At 38.1% G+C, this 20,936-nt stretch overlaps 1 long non-coding RNA gene across 1 annotated transcript; it reads right to left on the bottom strand.

Annotated features, from left to right (window-relative positions):
• Positions 1-783: 783 nt before the first annotated feature.
• Positions 784-12,533, bottom strand: LOC122457722. Its single transcript, XR_006277397.1, has 3 exons — positions 12,451-12,533; positions 8,690-8,691; positions 784-797 (listed from the first exon to the last, which is right to left on the bottom strand). It is a non-coding gene; the product is annotated as an uncharacterized LOC122457722 (long non-coding RNA).
• Positions 12,534-20,936: the final 8,403 nt, after the last annotated feature.

The raw sequence follows: 20,936 nt of genomic DNA on the forward strand, positions 1-20,936 counted from the left end.
TTGAAGTACCACAGCTATTTTTCATTTGACTTTAGCTTCTCTTTTCTTGAATATCTTTGGGGAAATGATAGAGAGATAGCTTCCTAGAGAAGGACCTAACGAAAGACAGAATTTGATGAATGTAAAAGAGCAAGTCCAAATAGCTGGTATGCATTAAGAACTTTGTATGGAGTCTAAAAAAAATACAGGGGAGTGTACTTTTTTGTTTTGCTTTTTAATGGTCTCCTGTGAAAACATGATATGAAAATTGATATTTAATCTTTGGATTTCCACAACACATCACCACCATATTGGTTTTGTTGGGACACAAACTGCAATATAAGGGAGTTTACAGAGGGGATGGGGGAACAGAATGAGGAAAAAGAAATAAGTCATTTAAAAATGTTTAAAGCTATTAGTTCATTTATTTAACATCATGGCTCTAGTGAGACATGAAAGGTATCTTTAGAATAATGAAAGAAATAGCCTTCTTAAACCTGTGAAACTCCTTCCTGCCACCTAAAAATGTTGTTGAGGACTTTACAATCTCACATTGACTGTAACTCTACATCCATGACAGAATACATTTCCACTCATACACACCTGAACAAATCACAGGCAGAGACCTGCATTCCAACTTCAGCCACAGCAGATAATACTGCTGACAGCTAGTCAGCTTTGATATCTTTCCTTTAAAACTTAGCACTGTGGAGACCTTCTTTACTGGAGGAACCATTATATATTTTAATTTTCTACTGGTCTCCTTTTCTCACTCAGGCTGTCCCTTTATCCTCCTCCATTCTTTTCTCCCTTTTGACCTTCCCATACCCTCTATTTCTCCCTATTTGGTCTCTTTTCTTCCCAATTTCTCTACCTCACTTCCTGTTTTGGTTTCACTAGCCCTTTTTACCATTGTACTTCTTCAGCAGAAGAGCATCAGGAGGCAGTCTGTGCCTTCCCCAATCCCTCCAGTCACTGCATACTTGCATAGAGCCCAAGCTGGCTCATGAACTACTGGCAAATATGTTATTGCGTATTACATCGATGGATAATGACAAGCAGATTTATCCATGGTGGAACTGGTATCTATCCAATGAGATTTGTGAAAAGGAGGAAGCACTAAGACTCAGTGGCTAGCAACTAGTTTTCAAACCTTGGTAACAGATAAAATTGGATCAAAATTAGGAGCAAACTGTGTTTGAGATTTTAATATAAATTTGGTTAAAAGTGTTCCCTCAGTGCTTCCAACCTATGTATAGGTCACTCTAGGGGAGTGCTCAGTCTCATTTGACCAGTGACACCACTCTGCCTGCAGGACAGGGGTGCAAAAATCCAAAGAAAGGCTCAAAGTTAGTGTTAAGGTGCCACCATACTCCATGTTATTTTTGTGGATACAGACTAACACAGCTACCTCCGATAGCTTCTTTCCTTGTTTCTGCCTCTGCTTGGTCACCTGTGACTGGGAGAGGGGAGTCAGTGTGATAGCTGGTGAGATCAGCACCGGTTAGAGGACACTATGAAAATAGATGTCTACACCCTCAGGAAGCTTTGTCTTCACTGCCACAAATGGTGTTTTACCTCAGGCTAAATGATGAGTGATAGCAATCTCACTGTGAAATCGAGTGGAGACAAGGCACTGAAGTTTTACTGCTATCAAATTAGGTGAGGTACACTACAGGCAGGTGATATAGAGTTGAGCTTGCCTAACTACCTTGCAATAAAAACTAGAGATGCCATGTTTCCACTAGGATATTACTTAAGGATAATTACACATGAGCCAGCTGTTTACCAACCCCCCCTCAAAAAAACTACTTTTTTTGCTGGAGAAGCACTGCCTTAGCTAGGAGGTAGAAACCAGGGGGCACAAAAGTGCTTCTTTTAAAGCCACCGCCCTGACTTCTCATCCTTCCCTAAACTTTCAATTATTTGCTCTCCCAGAGCATACAGGCAGCTCAGAGTTGCTAGAGGGGATCTTGCCTGCTTCTCTTCTAGTTTGGATTCTTCCAGTGAGTGGGGAACGAGGAGAAAAGGGAAGCCAGCAGTATATCTCCTTGTTTAAGTCTGGGCTTTGAACCTTTTCCAGGCCCAGCTGTCCCAGACAATGTCCCAGGAATGTATCTAAAGCAGTTACTCAGTGGACATTCTCCCCTATTCCCCGACAGCTACTTCTCTTAGTTTAGCTTGAACAATTCAATGAACTCCTAAGGACCTTGACATGATTAATTCAAATGACTTCTCTTCACCAGTAGGTATTTGATATTGTTTTGAGTATAGACGTGAAAGTAAGCCAGTACGATATGGCGCACCTGACTAGCTTCCCCAGGCTGGCAATTTAAAAAACCTGGAGCTCCCTGCAGCTGCTGGAGCCCCAGGACCTTTACATTGCCTCACGAGCCCCGCTGCCGGAGCCCTGAGGTAGCAGTGTCAGGGCTCCGGACATAATTTAAAGGGCCCGGGGCTCAGGCAGCCGGGCGCAGGAAGCAATTTAAAGGGCCTGGAGCTCCGCTGCAGTAGCAGTGGCTGGAGCCGCGGGCCCTTTAAATTGGCCTCGGGCTCCAGGGCTCCCAACCGCCTCTGCAGCTGGGAGCTCCGGGGGTGATTTAAAGGCCCCACCACTTCTGGTTGAGGCCATGCCCCCGCTCAGGACTCTGGGGTACCGGTAAGTCCTTTAAGTTACTTTCACCCCTGTTGGAGTAACAACTGAGTGGAAAGGCATTGGGATCCCTGGCCAATAGGAGGCATTGGCAGTATAAACCCTGCCTATGCCTTGCTGCTATGAGGTCCAAAAAAACCAATTCAAGAGGTGCACAATGGAGCTGGATTGGGAGAAAGCATCAGGCCCATATGGCTGAGATCCATTCAAAATTTACTATTTGGAGACACACTGAATTTAGGCAGGTGAAATTCAAATTAGTGAACATAGGCAAAACACAAAATTGCAAATTTACAACCTCAGAAGCAACATATTGTAAAATGTTAACACTAGCAACTGAAAGGAAACGCTGCTGGATCTTGTCTAAAAGTCTGCATAGAAACATTAAGTGTTAATAGATGCAGACAAGTTGCTTTTGTAGAGTCAGGCTTTGCAACCCTTTACACATCAAAATCTACATTGTATTCTGCTCTTCCTATCATAATTATACAGCATCGATGTTTGACTTATAGTAATTTTTCATAATTTATTCTCATACCTTCCTGCTGCTGTTAATTTATTTGCTAAATTTCCTCTTTCCCTTAAAAAAATCACTTTTAAGAATAAAATTACACCATCCCATACACTTTGCTCATTTGATTGCTATCATTTTGAAAATTCTGAAGCATGCAGGACTAATCAGAATTCACTCAAGAGCTACATCTGTTCCTTTCTACACTTCTAAACTGATGATGCCTAGAAAGCAAGTATTTTGGTGTAGTGGATTGAAATATTTAGGTGACCTTCAAGTGAAAACTTCAAAATGGAGATCCATGGTAGTAATAAGCACTTCAGCATACCAGACACACATAATTATATATTTTATTTATTCAAGTACTCCTGTATTTTTAATGAGCTGACCAGATTTCCAATTTATAAAGCCAAGAAGGGAGAATCCCTGAACAATCTTCAACATGTTATTTGTAGATTTCCAGTGGTTTCTCTCCTCACCGTGGGAATTTAGTTTACCAACATATTCATGTGCATTTTCAATGGGCTGTGTTTAAAAATAAGGTCATATTTGTTGATGAGGCATCAAAAAGAACAAAATGAACATAAAAGAGAGAGAGAGAGAGAGAGGACACTGCAAATGTTCATAAAGTAAATCATACAACTAACACTTCATCTTCAATTGTAATTAAAAAAGAGACCCAGTTACACCACCATTCTCCCATGACACAGATAAAACCTGAAGCATAAAGGAAAGCTCACTGTGTTGCTGTGACTGGGTTAAACCATGGACAATCTGTACTGAAATCCTTCACTGGTTTCTGCTGGTATGTGAAGGCTTCAGAGGACATTCTGTACACATATCACATCACACTATAGCCATCACCAGCCCCCAAAGCTGTTAAATTTCATATGGAAAGTTAAGCAGCTTTAAGAATCTACCATATATATGTGGGGGTCAAATTGGGAAGAAATAAAACTTGGTACGTTCCTATACTCCATTCCTAAAACAAGCTGCACCCACCTGAGATGCCAAAACGAGACTTTACTCACCAGTAGATCTTAACAATATGATTGTTCATCTCCTTTTTTAGATGCTTTGGTCAACAGTGAAATTGGGCACAATGGTGATATTTAAATGCTCATCACTGGATTTCAGAGTTTAGCAGTCCTTTTAAGAGAATGTAGGGAGATCACACAGCTATTGTTTCAGGCTGTCTGTATCTATTTATATTCAACCCACATTTTCAGGAGTTTCTACAGAACCATAAAGAGTTCTATCAGTTTAAAACAGTAGCAAATAGAACTCTGAATTCCATCAGATTTGACAGACCACCATGAACCAGCCCAATTCAACTGCTTCTGCAAAGTGGTCTCTATGCTTAACTTCCATTAACTTATTTTTATTATTAATCTTCTTAATGGATGCTAAGTGTGCAAATCACAATATGGTATCAACCCTTTATTTATGCTATATTTTATTAATGCAGGTAGTAGAGAAGGCTGTGGCTCTATTTTCACAGATTGTGTCATCTCACTATTTACCTGTTAAAAAAAGAAATATGTAACATACCATACAATTTAAATACTCAATCTATATACATTGATCCTTATGCCTGGATATGAATATATATGTACATTATTAATCCTCGTGGATTCATGAGAGGCAGAGAGACACCAAACTCAGATTCATTGTTAGACTGTGGAAAAGGAGACACTTGACAAATGTATCTCACAGCTGAATTGAAAATGGGATTACTTGTGGCATTAGGTGTTACTTAAAATAAGTAAGAATGGTGCTTCAGAGCAGGGACCATCTATCACTCTGTTATTATAATTCGTAACACAATGAGGCCCAGATCTCAGCTGGCCCCTACGTGCTACCATAATATATATAAATAATAAGAAGAAGAACAACAACAGCAGCATCTGGACCTCAGACTGTTAAATCTTTGGGGCAAGAATTGTTTTTGTATAGCACCTAACACAACAGTGTCCTGACCAAGGACTTTGGTAAACTGGCAATGACAGTAATGGTAATAGAAATGCAATAGTCAAATGTCCATAATACCAGCAGATGTGTCAGTATTATAGTATTATATATCTCCACTGAAAATTGAGACTAGGAGACATGGTACACTGGAAACCCAAGGAGGACAAACTATAATCATTGTGACAGAAGAGAAATTGTAACTGAAAGCCACTTTCTACTTCACTATACAAAATACAAAATTAGTAGAAGAAAGATACTTTAAGCTATCATAAATAAAAATTCCTGATAAAAAGGGAAGAAAATCTTGGGAACTTGGAGAGAAAGAGGGAAAAAATAAGAAGTCAGGAAGAGCATTTCAGTTTGTGGCAAGCTGTCATTGGAGCAGACATGGATAGTAATATACAATGGACACATTGTTTAAAACATCATTATCGTCGTAAAAGAGTGCTCGAGTCCTAAAGCAAAGTAAGAAACGGGACACACTTCCAGTACACCAGGAATATTAGAACACTGCTCTGTCTCCCACAAAAAGTACCAGAACTGCATTTCAGTGTGTTCCAGCATGACTCAAGCCCTGCTATAAAACGTTGCCCTATATATATTGATACATTAACTTTGGCAACACTTTTGTACCTTGTCATTCCATTAAAGTTAGTGAAACTGAACTGAAAAAGAGATTTTAAAATATTTCTTGTTGTTTGTAAACATTTGGGACCCCATTTTCATTTACAGTAAGACTTCTTTACAACATTCAGGCAGTGTAAAGGGGCCTTAGGGCTGGTTGACCTAAAGGAATTGTACCACTTTGACTACACCAGTATTCTTAAAGCAATACAACCCCTTTCCTCCTCACCACCCACACACCCCTCCTGTAGATACAGCTAAATCAGTATAAAGGTATTCAATACTGGTAAAGCTATTCCAATACGGGCAGGGGAATAAGCTATACCCGTATAATGCACCTTTATACCTGTATGACTGAATTGACACAAGTGCTTGTACCGGTATAACTATTTCAGTGAGAAAGCACACACCTAACTGACAGTTATACTAGTACAAAAACTGTGTTTAGAGCTGGTCTTAAGGTTGGGGTGCAGCTGTGATTTACATCCCTTTTCACTGCCAGAGTAGTGTAAAGGGGCCTTACTTTAAATGAGAATCAGGCCCTCAAATTCTTTAGTTTCCAATAAAAATCAGTATCATATAGGAAGAAAATAGCCTTGGTTTTGAATTAAAGGACATTGACATTTTTTTTCGGAGAGAGAAACTGGTTTAATTATATGTTACTGCATCTTTCCCTCTATTTGCATAATTCTCATGGATAATACTAGAAAGATAAACACCTTTTCTGACAGGTTTGTAAAACAACAAAGTATAGCAATACACTGACATTCTCAACATTTATTTATTTCCATTTTTACTTACTGTTTCCCCTCTATTCTTCCCATCTTTCAAGCAAGCTTGACAGGAATGGTTACTAAAGCTCTTGTCATTCTTGTTTAAGATGCAAGATCTGTTGTAGCATGCAATATGTGTTAATATAAGAGCAGAAGAGAAGTCATGCATTGTAATGATCTGAAGCAAGACTCTAATGCTGTTGGCTGTTTGAAACAACAAGCAATACTTGTTCAAACAAAGGGCCAGGTTCAATACCCATACTTGTCTTAGGTAGCATCTTATGCCATGAGTGGTCCAACTGACTTCAGTGGAACTGGTTGTGGAGTAAGATACTATTTAATAAGAGGAAGATCATAAGTCTCTGGACCAAAGTGGGTCTACATCATTAGCAAAGCTAATCTGGAGTATCTAATTAGTTTCTAAAAGCCAAGTTCAGCTCTGGGGTCAAAAGGGGATGCTTCCATTGACTTTAATAGGAGTGGCACCTGCTTGTGATAGTGCTGAATTTGATCTTGTTTCTTAACTCTGACTCCTCAGATAGGCTAAGATTGTCACTTTACACTGTGCCCTGAGTAATGGATGAGATAGAATAAATTGCAACTCAGCATCACAGTTCCTCCCATTTTATCATCTAGTTGCATGGATGGAGGGTAATTTATTTAATCTCTTTTTCTGAAAAACCTGCCCCCTCTCCTCCCCCCCGGTGACAGAGCTCCTCCCACTTTGTCCCTTTGCTTCTAGAGGGGAGTAGCAACTGAGCTGTCTCTACCCTCAGGACTGGAATCAATCTGCACATGGCCAATCAGCAGAGTAAGGTGCAAGGGGTTTCACTCCTGTCTTCTGTTTGGCAGAGCAAAAGCTGTGACAAGATAGCCCATAAGAATGAGAGGCTTCTGCTGGATTGGTGTATTTTACAGGCTGTCCCTTCTTCAGGGCTGAGGCAAAAAGCCTCAAACTAGCTCACAGAAAGGAAGAACTATGGTTTCAGAGCATCAGGATCCTTAGAGATGAGGAGTTTTTAGCCATGCCATTTTCAGGTTTAGCTATAGCACCAAATGATGACTTCTCAGGCTGATCTGGCTTTACATCAGGAATGTTTGAGAAGACACCTTGTGCCCGAAACTGACATGACAATGGCTGTGAGCTTAGGAGGAGGAGGAGGAGGTAAAGAAGATGAGAAACAACACACCACCCCCCTGTCCCAATTGTAAGCATATTGTGTTGCAGTGCACTGAAATATGTTGTGCTAAGAACTCACCTATACTAGATACTGTCATTCTTAAGGCTTGTTCCTGTCTCTCTTCATTACAGCCTTTAAACCGGTGATGCAAGTAAGGCTAGAGCCTTGGCATAAAACAAAGATAAGGATTTAAACTTTGATTAAAACACACGGAAGTCCAAATTGCTTCCCTACAGAAAATTCCCTAAGCATGTCTTGAGGAATTCCATTGAGCGTGCAAATACAGGTGCTTCTAGGAGAAGCTGGAGAAAACAACTTGCCTATTTCTTACCTACCTGGCCAAGCTTGCCTGTGCCTTTTGCTGCCCTGTCACATGCCCTTTCTAGAAGTGCTGTCTGCAAGTAGATGAAATAGGATACTTCCCTTACTGCTTTGAAGGCTTTGTCAAAATCACAGTTCTTCCTGGTGAGTTTGATCTTCTCAGGCACAACCAAAAGAGAGGGTGATCATAGCAGTGGCTCTTATAAGCTGCTTCATAGACCTCAAACTGAGCTCTGTCTCCAGAATAATGAGAGAGGACTCCATCTGCTCTTTTCTGGCTGAAGAGCCTTTAAAATATTGTAGTCTCCTCTGCAGAAGAAACATGTCACCCCTTTTCTGGGAGGCTGTGGAAGAGAAAGACAGAGTGAAGGCCTTTCCCCACTTTCATTAGCCTTTCTTCAACATGCTCACCAATTTCTCAGACTCAAGGGGCAGGAATTGTCTTCCATGGTACCTCAGAAAACTATTGCTCAATAATGTTTTGACTCAAAGCCTCAAAATTCTAATCAAGATTCTAATTAACTAACTAATTTGGAGTAGTTTTGGTAGATAAAGTAAGGTAAATAATGCAGATGAACGTGCAAGTGTAAACTTTCCTTGCAAATACTCATACCAAGTACAACAACTGACAAAGCTCTCTCTTTTCCACAATTGGCAATAGAAGGGTTCAATTCACTGCTTATGATGCTATAATGGACTGTACTGCCACAGGACTTCACAGAAAATATAATCTAGTAAAATCTGTTCAGCAGATGTTGTATTGCACAAGAAAATAAGCATTGATCAGATCCTCATTTAAGAAATCCATAATAAATTACACACTTACATAGACTGTATTTTAACTTTTGCCAATCTAACTAAATTGTGAGGAAAATTCCCAACATTTAAACTAAGAATTGAATTTCAGTATATTTCCTTTATATAGGGTCAAAACTGAGATTCGAAACATCAGTGCTAATGTCACCAAATTTATCAAACTCAGTAACTAAAACAACTGTGAACCATTCAGTTTTGGTAAAGAAAGTTCAGTTCTTTTATGCCAAAGTATCTCAACGGAGTTGAGTTCCTTATCATCCTCAATTATACAGAATTACAGCTAGTGTTTCTGTATTTGAGTGCTGGTCTGGTAAAGAAACCTGTCCTCCATGGTGGAGAAACCTGAATCAGGAACAGAATAATTGCAAATGGAGTTATGCTATCATGTTATTACTCCAATTCTGTACCCCTCAGGATACTGGTCTTCCTGGCTGAATCTGCATTGCCTCCTATTTCGCAATATTGCAACCTATTTTCAATGCAATACTAGTCTACTGTGGCTAACAGGAGTTTCCCAGCCCTTCCTAATTGCTCCCGAACTGGATTCTGTCCCTCTGAGGCAGATCTATTCTGCTGCTCCCAACAGAAACATGCCAGGCATATAGTTAGAGCTAGTTGGGAATTTTCCAATGACATGTTTTTAGTCTAAATTGAAACTTATCATGGGAAACTTAAAGGGCTGTTTTAGAAAAAAATCCCAATTCAAATTTTTTTGAAAAACAGTTTCAACATTTTCAAAATGAAAAAAAAAGTGTCAAAACAACTTACAACTTTTAATAATGAAATTTTAGTTAATTTATACTAAAGAAGATATAAATAATTTAAAAGGCAAAATCAACCCAAAACATTTTGAAATTATTGAAATGAACTGTTTCAATTGACCCAAATAATTTTCCCCCAGATTATCAGGTCACAAAAATGTTCAAGATGTTGCCTTTTTCCCCATATTATTTTGAAAACTTCCATGGGATGGTATCTCTGTTTCCTGCCCAGCTCTACATACAGCATCTTGTGATGTGGCTGACTAATTGGTGCTCTTCCACACAGGGAACCCCTGTAGAATGCTGCCCCTCCCTCCCTCTGGGCTGACATATGAAGTCATCTTCATCATCATCTATTATTTACTTAGCCTCAGCCATCATGCAGGTCTTATCCACCCCCAACACAGTCTCAATGGCCTAACTTGTAGAGCTGCTGAATAAGGCAAAGAAGTTATTTTCAAATAATTGTTGTGAATCAATGTGTCAAGTTCACTCTGCTACTATTCAAGAGGCCATATTATTGATTGCTTGCAAATATTGGGACAGCCTTCAATTTATTCGTGAAATGTTCAAACACCCTAAATGTTTAATGATATTTTAGCTAGAATGATTATCCACTGAAAATTGGTACTATCTGTGCATTATTCATTGCTCCTATTATTCATTCTCCTGCTTACAAAGTTTCAGTCTGATCAGAAACACCACTGTGTAACTTAGAGGACCAACCACACCCTATGGAAAGGGAGTAGTCAATTAGAACAATACATGAACCATTTTTCTCCACAAACCATTCAAACAAATTCAACAAATATTAGCAGACATCATGATTTATTCACAAACAGAAAAAAGCTATCTAAATCAGATAATGTTTAATTTTCTCCACCTATTTATCTGCATAATTGATTGGTTCTGCAATAAATTCATTCCTTAATTGATTCACTGCATAACTATTTGTCTACATAATTTATTCATTTTACTGTTCATCCCCTGCATTATTATTGCATATAATTGATTCACCACATAAAGGTTTTACTCAAAGTTAAATTGATTCTTTGCACAATTGATCAATAGCATATTAACCCTGGCCAGTCTCTGCTTATCTTCTGACTCCTCTCCTCAGCACCATAGAGGATCTGTTCTTCCCTTCTTATTCCCCCAAAACATGAAGACCATGCCACATGTGGTATTTCAAACACGATACCAATAGTCAGGATAGCTGGTCTTTTAGGTCATGTGAATGTGTCATCTCAAGGGGGTCCCTTTTAGCAGTAGTGCCTGTCAACCAAGTTCTCTTCTGTGAATGCCTTCTACACTTAAAAAAAGCAAATACACACCAAAGAAAATCCAAGATTCATGTTAATGGACCACCCCAAAGGTAGCTCAATAAATTAATTATTCAATCCTGAATTACGTTAAAATCTCTTGATTGTCAGTTACACATACTAGAAAGGGGCCATTAATTGTAATATAGCTAATAGGTTATCTCTGGTAGAAGCTGTAGGAATATAATCTTTTGCACATGTTAATTTTGCATTCCAGATCATCAGCCAACAGACAAGTCAGTCTCCAAGAATGATATGAGCTTTTCCAACTCAATACTCATTTTATGACTTTGCACATTCCTGGGATTGGTGATGCCATTACCAGTGTTTTGTTCCATGGCAGGTAGCATGATCTCAGACCACAGCATCAGAACCAGCTTTCAACAGGTTATGATGCTGACCAAGCCATTGTGAGGATGATGCTCAATAATTATTAACTGGACAACTGGGCTGATAAATTTCTGAAAGGCATTGGTTCTCTGTTAAATAGTTGTCTATTTCCCAGCAGGCTTTGGCTGGGAACAATCAAGCAGTTTTCTGGCATTCCTATGGTACAAGTCCCCTTGCTGTTAAAGTTGGTTGTTGTGGCCACCTTCCCCATAATTTATTTGCAGGTTTGAGTGCAGTTGTATTAAGAACACAAGAAACACACAAGCGGGCCTTATTACCATGACTAGGTACAAGACCCCTGTAGAAAATATTTCTCTCCCACTATTATAGTAGATTGGGTATTGTATCTCCTTAAGATACAGGACACGTGGCTGGTGCCCTCACATTTATAATTACTTACTGTGATTAGGGACTACTGGCTGCAGGACAAACACTGCAGTATGAATTATTGTATTTCAAGAAAACCTGTAGCATTTGCCTTTAATCCAATTGCCAATGTGCTGTGCTTTCCTTCTGCATTATTCAGAGTGGCATCAGAAAGGAGTTTTTGCATACATGCAATAAATCCTTTTCAAATGTAAATAATCTGACTTTTCTGAAGACATACAAACAAGCAAAAAACCAAACTAAAACAAAAAATCTAAACCCGATAAATATATCTATTTTAAAATCAAGATAGTTCTAGCATCAAAGACTAAGTAAAATACCTGACTGTCTGTTCTTTAAATAAACCATTTGCAGTTTCACTAAGTGACAAATTGTACTTGACTGAAAGTACAACAAACTTTCTTTTTAAATGTTCTATATTTAAATATTGCTTAACTGATTTAAGTAAATTTTTCTTTCAAACATTTTTTCATTTTGGTTGACAAATTTTATGCCAAGTTTGAGCTTAGTGCAAATTAATAAAATTGAAGCATAAATTCATGAAAAATTAGGTTTATAATGTAAATGGCAACTATCCCTTAACTACAGCAGCCTCCAGGCTGTTAGTGTAGTATTGTAATATATCACCTATGAAATCAGTGTATTGTACAACAACATTTAACAATTACTGTCCAGAGAAATTATGCATAGTATTTTTAATACATGTATCTCATGAATTTTACAGTTTGAATGCAAATGGTATATAAAGCATATTTGACCACGGGTATTTCCAGGCTGCATAGTTCCCTTCCTTTACTGTGTTATTCCCAGAACAGACAGTTTACCCAAGGACACCTGCTTGCTTTTTCTTCAATGATCAGAGCTGTAATTGCTGCCATTGCAAGTTGCCCACACAGCACTTCTTGTGAAAGCATACTTTATTCCTAAGGTAAAAAGCATTACAGAAAAAACATTAAAAAATTAAGAACCTACATACATGTTAATAAGTTTGCCAAAGTTAACCCCAACCCTAACATGGGCTTTGGCAGGAGCAGTCCTTCAAACCCCAACTCAAAGGGGTCACAAGTTCATCACAGCTTTAGCTCAGGACAAGCACTCCATTATGTGGCCTCAGCAGGCCCAGTCTTTCCAATCCTTTCCAAAAGATTGGGCTCCTCTGTGGCCCAGGGGTCCTGTCCATTTGCTGCATCAGGAAGAGTCCGCGAGCCAGTTTAAAACCAGGCTATTTATCCAAAATCCCTTTCTTTGTCCCTGGAGAATCCACTTTGAACTAGTATATGCAAACATCTCCAGGGGAAAGCTTCAAAGGGTTATAATGGAGCAAGCACATTAGCATCCCACTTCCCACTAGAGAAGGTATATACAGTGCCAAAACAACACATACTCAATGGCATTTTTAATACAATGTACCTCAAACATAGGAACTGTAATTCAAAAAGATTCAACTTAATTGAACAAAATGTATCTTCATTCCATAAGGTTTGTTCAGGACATTACAGGTTATTGTCAGTGTCACACTACTTTCAGTAGACAGGGACAATAACTGATCACTGTCATCTTTGTAACAGCACATTTGAAGACTGTTACCATGTTCCCCATTGGTCTTCTTTTCTTCTGACTAAACATATCCAGGGGTTTGTTTTTTTTTGTTTTTTTAAATTTTTCCTCATAAGTTAGGTTTCCAAAACCTCCTCCTTTTTTGCTTTCCTCTGTACTGTCTCCAATTTCTCCACATCTTTCTTTCAAATGTGGTGCCTCAAACTGGACACAATATCTAGCTGAGGCCTGATCAATATTGAGTAGAGTGGGATATTATCTCCCCTGTCTTACATACACCATTCCTGTAAATACAGCCCAGAATATTAGCCTTTTTTCTCCAAATGCATTGTATTGTTGACTCATATTTAGTTTGTGATTCATTATAATCCTCAGGTCTTTTGCTACAATAACACTACCTAGCCAGTTATTCCCCATTTTGTAATTGTGCATATGATTTTTCCTTCTTAAGAGTAGGATTTTGCATTTTTCTTTATTGAATTTCATTTAGTTGATTTAAAACCAATCCTTTCAAGGTAATTTTGAATTCTAATACTCTCCTCCAAAGTACTAACAACCCCTCCCACCTTGGTCATCCACTACTTTTATAAGCACACTCTCCAGTCCATTATCCAAGTTGTTAATAAAAAATGTTGAAAAGTACCAGAACCAGAATATAGCCCTGTGGAATCCACTCCAGTCTGAAAGATAAGTGCTCTTTGAGTACAGTCTTTCAACTAGTTATGCACCCACCTTATAGTAATTTCATGTAAACCACATTTTTCTAGTTTCCTTGTGAGAATGTCATGAGGGACTGTGTCAAAAGCCATATTAACATCAAGATATGTAATGTTTACTGTTTCCCCCCCAACTATGAGCCCAGTAACCTTTTATATACCCACACAAGTTTTGAATATTACCAAATTAATTTCAAAGATGGATATTCCTTGCCAACTAATAATTGAATGGATATCCTTTCATTTAGTTTTCTAACTTTTGATAAACCATTTGCTACTGTACAAATTTAGCAGAAGGGATAGCTTTATTGTGACAACAACTGACCTTTCCTCCCTGTTTCTCAATTCTAAGAACTTCTATTCATCATAACTATTTCCATAGCAACAAACTGTGATAGAGCAAACAGGATTATAACCAAAAAAAAAAAAAAGTCTTTTAGTACAAATCAGCAGCAGGAGGCGATGGCTTGTGGGAAGAATATTTAATGAACATTTATTCTTCAATAATTAACCACTCTGGGAGTAAATTAGCCATGGATACAAGAAAGGCAAATTGGCATTTCCTTTATGAACATTCCTAAACTTTAACAGTACCAAAAGAGCTATTTATCAGTGAAATTCTGAATCATAAACACAAACCAGCTGCTGCAAATACATTTGAATGAATCTTGACACAGGGAGGCAAAATTCAAATATTTAAATTTATAATGAATCATTTAAGCCATTGTTGAAAAAATGATGGGATAATACTTCATTTATTAAATGTCTCCTTCTAGCAGCAGACTATGAATATGATCTTTGCAAGCATTTGGTTTATATACTCTAACTAGGGCAAGAGTACTTACATTATACTAGGTCAACACAGGATTATTTACTGGGGAACTAAAAAATGACAGTGCCTAATTTCTGCCAAATGAATTTTTTTTTATCTATATATGAAAAAACCCCCCACTGGATTAGTACATTTTGCCACTTTGTGCAATAAATTGGAATACAGAAAAAAATTGTACTTTAAGGATGGGGGTGGCAGTCCAAAATGTTTTGTGGCAAATTGCCGGCACTACTATGATGGGTCTCACACTTTCTCTTCTGGGGGGGGGGGGGGGGAAGGGGGTTCAGGGCACTGTTTCTTGCCCCTGAACTGGGGTATTAACTGCCCCACGAGTGTCCTAGAGGAGGGGAGTGGAGAGGAAAGGACTGGGCCCGCTCTTTACTCCGGGTCCCAGCCCAGGGGCCCCAGGGATAGAGGTAAACCACTAGAACAAGTGGTTCCTTCCCCTGGGCTACTTCCCTCTTCTGCCCGTCAGCTTGTGGGGCTTCCTGCCCTCCCTCTGCACAAACCAGGTGTCCCTTTACCTAGGGACTTGGTCTTCTTAACCCACTGCAGTACTTCTCCAAACTCTCCTCTGCTTCCCTCCAAACTGCTCTCTGCTCCAACACCAATACACTCTACTTCAACTCCTCCTCTTGTCTGATTGAAGCAGGGGGGTATTATCAAGTGACTAGCTTCAGGTGCTTTAATTGGCTTCAGGTGCTTTAATTAATTTATAGCAATCTTTCTTCCCTCTACAGGGAATAAGGCTCCCTTCTAACACTTTCCTGCTGCCCTCTGGCCAGGCTGTATCACAGTTCCTTTCAAAGTCAGTGTCAAAGCTCTCACTGACTTCAATGAGAACAACATCAGGTCTGTGGTGTAGAACTATAAAATAAATCTGTTATAAGATGTTTTCATTAAAATAAACATTCAAAGCCCTATCCTACTCAGGTCAATAGAAAAACTCACAATACTTCAAAGAAAAAAAGATCAGCTCTTCATACTCTACAATACAAGATCTGCTCCAGTTTTCAAATGAAGCCATAGAATTTCCAGTGCAGTCCACTCATTAAAGCAATCAGTGCATAGTCCTTAACCTTTACAATGGACAATACACATATTCCTGAGTTTACATTACAGCAAAAAGAGCGGGGGGAAGTGACCAACATTAGCTATTTCTGTGCACCTTTCTTCTATATGACATGATTGTGCAACCTATACTGCTATATAGGTGCAAGGTTAGATTGCACAATTAGGGCATCTTTTAAAAAAATACAACATTGGCGCAGTAGTTGCATTCCTTCTTGTATTCACTTCCCTATCGGTCACTAGACTGAATATAGAAGAGCTAGTAAGGACTCAATTTTCTGAAAAATCAGGCTCTCTGTGTATATGGGCACACCAAGTCAAACTATGTCATAAATGTTAACCTGGAAACATTGTTTCATATTGTGAAGTAACAGTATATGTGAACATTAGATTGTTAAGTAATGTCTGGCCCCCCACAAATAGTGTATAAAAACATTTACCAACTTGGGAGGAAAAACATTGTGATAGTTTTTCTGTCAAGCTCTAGCGTAACAGCAGATAAGGAATTATTGCTGCAGAAGTCAGCCAAAACTTCCTTCTTGACAGCTGCTGTGTAAGCTTTGTAGGTTATCATAAAACATATGTTCCCCTTTTCTCCCCCAAGGACTGCTCACATTATTTTACTCATACCATACTCCCAGTTTTGAGGTGTGAAATCTGCAGATCCAAACTTGCATTGATTAATTTATTCAATATCATACCTACTTTGATAACGGTTCCTGCAGAATGAAAGACCTAAAAAGTTTTCATAAGTACACAGTACAGATCAGATAGTAAATAAAAGCTTTGTTCAAAAGTGATATACATAGCATAAGAAAGACTAATTAAAATACCAGGGGCCATAAATACACGACAAAATCAGCTGGGGTAAATCAGCACAGCTCTATTAAAGTCCATGGGGATATGCTGATTTATAGCAGCTAAGGATTTGGCTTCAAATGTTATTTTTAAATGAGATACTAATAACTTGAAAAAAAAGTTATAATTTTCTTATAGTGAAATGGTACATAACATTTTTTGAAAAGATACCACTATACAAAACAGATACTTAATTTAGTCTCATTCTATTTAAAAATGAAAAGACAGAGATGGTTTGTATCATTTCAAAATATGAAAATCTCTTCATAATCTGGATATACTGGGAATAAGTGATAATGTCAAATTATTTCTTCTGAGTATTTTTGTAAGGGTAAATAATTGTGTTTGTGAACAGTTATGTAACATATTTTAAACTCATTGCCATTTACCGTAAGAGCACTTCTCAATTAATAGTGGATAAATCATTGAATAGCAATAACTAATTCTTAATACAAACAAAATCCATCAGCATAAGCATATATTTTATGCCACAAGGGTATAATTAATTAATAAAGCAGAAGCAAAATAGAAATCAAAGCTACAAGTAATTACATTATTCCACAGCTTCATTTGATAGTTTTTCTGAGAGATTGCCACGAGAAGAAGAATAGCTATATGCTTAGCTGATGGGGCTAGATGGTGCAGTGGAGTGTTATACTGCCAAAACCCATTGGCCTTTTAGTTGTGTAAATGGGTTCTGTATTCCAGACTCGTAGGGTTGTAAAATGCTAGAAGTAAATTGAGCTAAAGGAATTTCTGTGAAGAACCAGTCAGAAACATATTAAAATGTTGTTTGAATAATTTACGATTTGCAATTATAATGATGTGATGTATCATTTGTGATTATGACCAGCTTTTTTCATTAGCTTTTCAGAGTTAATTTCAACAAATGAATTCCTGTTTAAAGATCAGCGTGTTGTGTAAGACTGAGGTTGCATCAATGTGGAACATTTGATGAGAAGAAGAGTTTCTGTTTTTAGTTGACATTTTATGGCCTAAGGTGATAACAGTTAAACAAATGGGAGTTTTGCTTGTTTGACATTCTAGATCCCCTTAAGTCTATATTGTAAAGCTGTACTAATTTTTCAGATATGAAATTGTGCTGCCTTAAAGCATGATATCAAAAAATATGGATCCAAGTGGCTGTTCTTCATAACCCTTCCTACAGGATTGATTATATACAAAGTTTACTAAGGCAAAACAAACAATTAAAAACAAAAGCTTTATGGAATGCCTGTATTTTTAATTACTCTTAGCCACACCCTTTTTTTTCTCTGCTTTTCAATCAATAGAAGTAGTGGTCTCGCAAAATACCAATTACATATTTTAATCAGAGACTTACCATCACTGCACATTTTGCTCAAATGAAGTTTGGAACTAATGGTGCAAACATGCTATAAAACAAAGAGTTATTTTACAGTGTTAAACCTGTGAAAAAGCATAGTGCTCCACAGCCTGTTTATCTGAGCCTTTTGCTCACTAGTGATGGGGCAACAGTTTTTATAGAATACTGTAAGAACTAAATATAGCCCTTAATAAACTTGAGCTCAACTCAAAATCAAAAATGAGATCTGAAAAAGTTTAACTTACCCTAGTTTCAGTTTGCTTGAAGCTTTGAACTTCCAGATTGTCACTAGGGCAAAAAGTATCAGTGTCATAATAGTGAGAAACAGAATCTTCTTATAATATTTCAGGCCTGGCCTCATATTGGCAGTACAGGAAATTCTGAAGAAAACAAAAAAGCCTATCTGAATAAAGCATTCAGCCCACTTTTTCAGACTTAGTAGTTTCATACAGGTGAAAAAACTTTTGGACAAGCATCTGAAAATATTTCAAACTTTTAGATGCTCAGAGATCACTTGTTCAAACTTAGTACTTTGACATAGGCACAATTAGATAGTATTGTGCTGGTAGATCTGGTTTTCTCCAGCATTGATAGCTTCAGTTGTAATGTTTTGGGAGTACTGACTGGCTAACTGATGGAGTGTGTGGAGTGAGTTCAAAAAGCAGTGCCTCTGCACAGTAGACAGGCACACCCACAAGGGGTGTTTCACCTGAAGTTGGTCCTGATGCCTCACTCAGCCCTTGCTAGTGGCTTCAGGTATCTGTGTGTGCACCACAGTGCCAGACCTCAAGACCTTGCTTGAGCTGGCATGCTAAACCTAAGGAGGGGTAGCAAGCTGTGATCACTAGTGAAAGGGTATGTCTGGTTCTCCAACTGAATAAAGTATCCTATGGTGAAGCCAATAAAACAACTTCCAAAATACAACATTGATGGACCCAGTGCTGGAGGAAGCTAATGGATAGTTTAGAACAATGTTGCAGATGGATTATGATGCACTGGTCAAGGCGAAAGCTAAGGAGTCATGGTCAAACACATGGCAAATACTGAACCATAGAAACTTAATGAAGTATGGAAAGAGAAACAAAATTATACCAGCTCAGTCATTGCCAAGATAAACAAAGAGTACGTTCATTGCTCAGATACCGAGGCAGGAGCAAAAAAAAAGTATGCGATTGGTGCAAACATAACATGCAGAACAAGGAATTAAATGATGAACACAAAGGATAAGACATTTATCAGATCATAAGAACATTCTACCAAGCTGGACCATTTCTGATAATAATGCACATGTTGAAAAGTTGAGTAGGGAAACATTGGTTTAAAATAAAATGAGATGGGTAGACAAAGGAGACTTCTAGCATGATGAACACAGTATATTGACACTGGGAAGAGAAGATGGTGGACACCAACATGGAGTCACATTGATGCTAAAGCTGAAGGTAAGCCAGGCTCTTATGGCATTTAAGCAGATAACTCTTTTTATGCTGAAGGCAAATCAAATCCTGTGCAGTCATGATAGTACAAGTATATGTGACCAAGGAAAAAAAAGGCTAATTTTATAACAATAAACAAAAAAAACAATTCAAGACCAGACATGCTATTGGTGATGAGAGATTTAATGTGAAAGAAGAACCATATTGGAATTTTTGGGCTGGAGCAATAAGTAGATTCAGACTCAGTGAAGAAAATGAAAAAGGGAAAGGGTTTCTAAATTTCTGCTGAAGTAAGAATCTGGTAATGATGAACACACTATTTCAACAAAGAAAGCTGCAGAAGAAGTGGTTCTGATGGGCAAAGAAAGACCATGACAGATTTTGTACTTGTGAATCACAGATGGACATCAAGTGTGTTGTTGTGCAATCATTCGCAGCCAATATTAGATCAGATCATAAATTAGTGCATCAATCAGATTGAGGCTGAGGGCAACTGAAATAGTGCTGAGAACTTAGATTTATGATGTGCGCAAACTGAAAGAGACAGATGTGAGGAAAGGATACAAAGAAATCACATGGAAAAAATCATGGCTCTTGTGAAGGAAGAAAAGAGCATTTACGAGACACGAAACAGTATAAAATATGGGAATTCAAGAGCAGTTGAACAAGTATTGGGCTACAAAGCCAAAATGAAGAAACCAGTGTGGATAATGGATAAAGTTCTGCTGCTGCTGAGTGACAGGTGTAAGAAGTTGAAGAAGAATACAAAGGAAGACACAAGTCTAAGAGCTGAGTATAATAGATGGACCAGAAAGATGAATCGGAAAGTGAAGAGACAGAAACAATTGGATAAGTGAAACTGTAAAGAAGATGTGAAGAGAAATGCAACATGGGTTGTATTGAGTTAAAGATATCAACAGTGAAAGACAGACAAGCAACAGCAAATAACTGAGGGTGGTGAACAAGAATAAGCAAAAGACGAAATATTTTGAAGAGGTGTACAATGTGCACAACACAGTAAATGAACAGTCCTGGAGAAGCTTTCCAGTACAAATGAGGGAGAGCAGATTCCAGCATTCTCAGAAGGAAAAGTAAAGATCTCAATAGAAAGTTTGAAAAAGGAAAAGATGCAGGGAAGTGACAAAGTGTTACAAATAGGTGAGGAACACATGGCAAAGGCAATGCATGACAACTCCAAAAAATTGATCAAGGTTACAGAAAACATCTACAGCAAGTTGATGAGTGTAGTAAGTGTAGACAAGAAGCTGATGAAATGACTCAGGACGACCAGAGCAGACAAGGATGCATGCTATTGGACAGATCTGTACAAGGTTGTACTGGAAGCAGTATTTTTCAGAAGTCATGGTTGTAGCACTGAGAGATTAAATGAGAGGAATTATGTTACGTCAGAGGTATGTGAATAACTTTAGATTTG

The sequence above is a fragment of the Dermochelys coriacea genome, chromosome 1 (genome assembly GCF_009764565.3).
Source record: "Dermochelys coriacea isolate rDerCor1 chromosome 1, rDerCor1.pri.v4, whole genome shotgun sequence".
Lineage (NCBI taxonomy): Eukaryota > Metazoa > Chordata > Testudines > Dermochelyidae > Dermochelys > Dermochelys coriacea.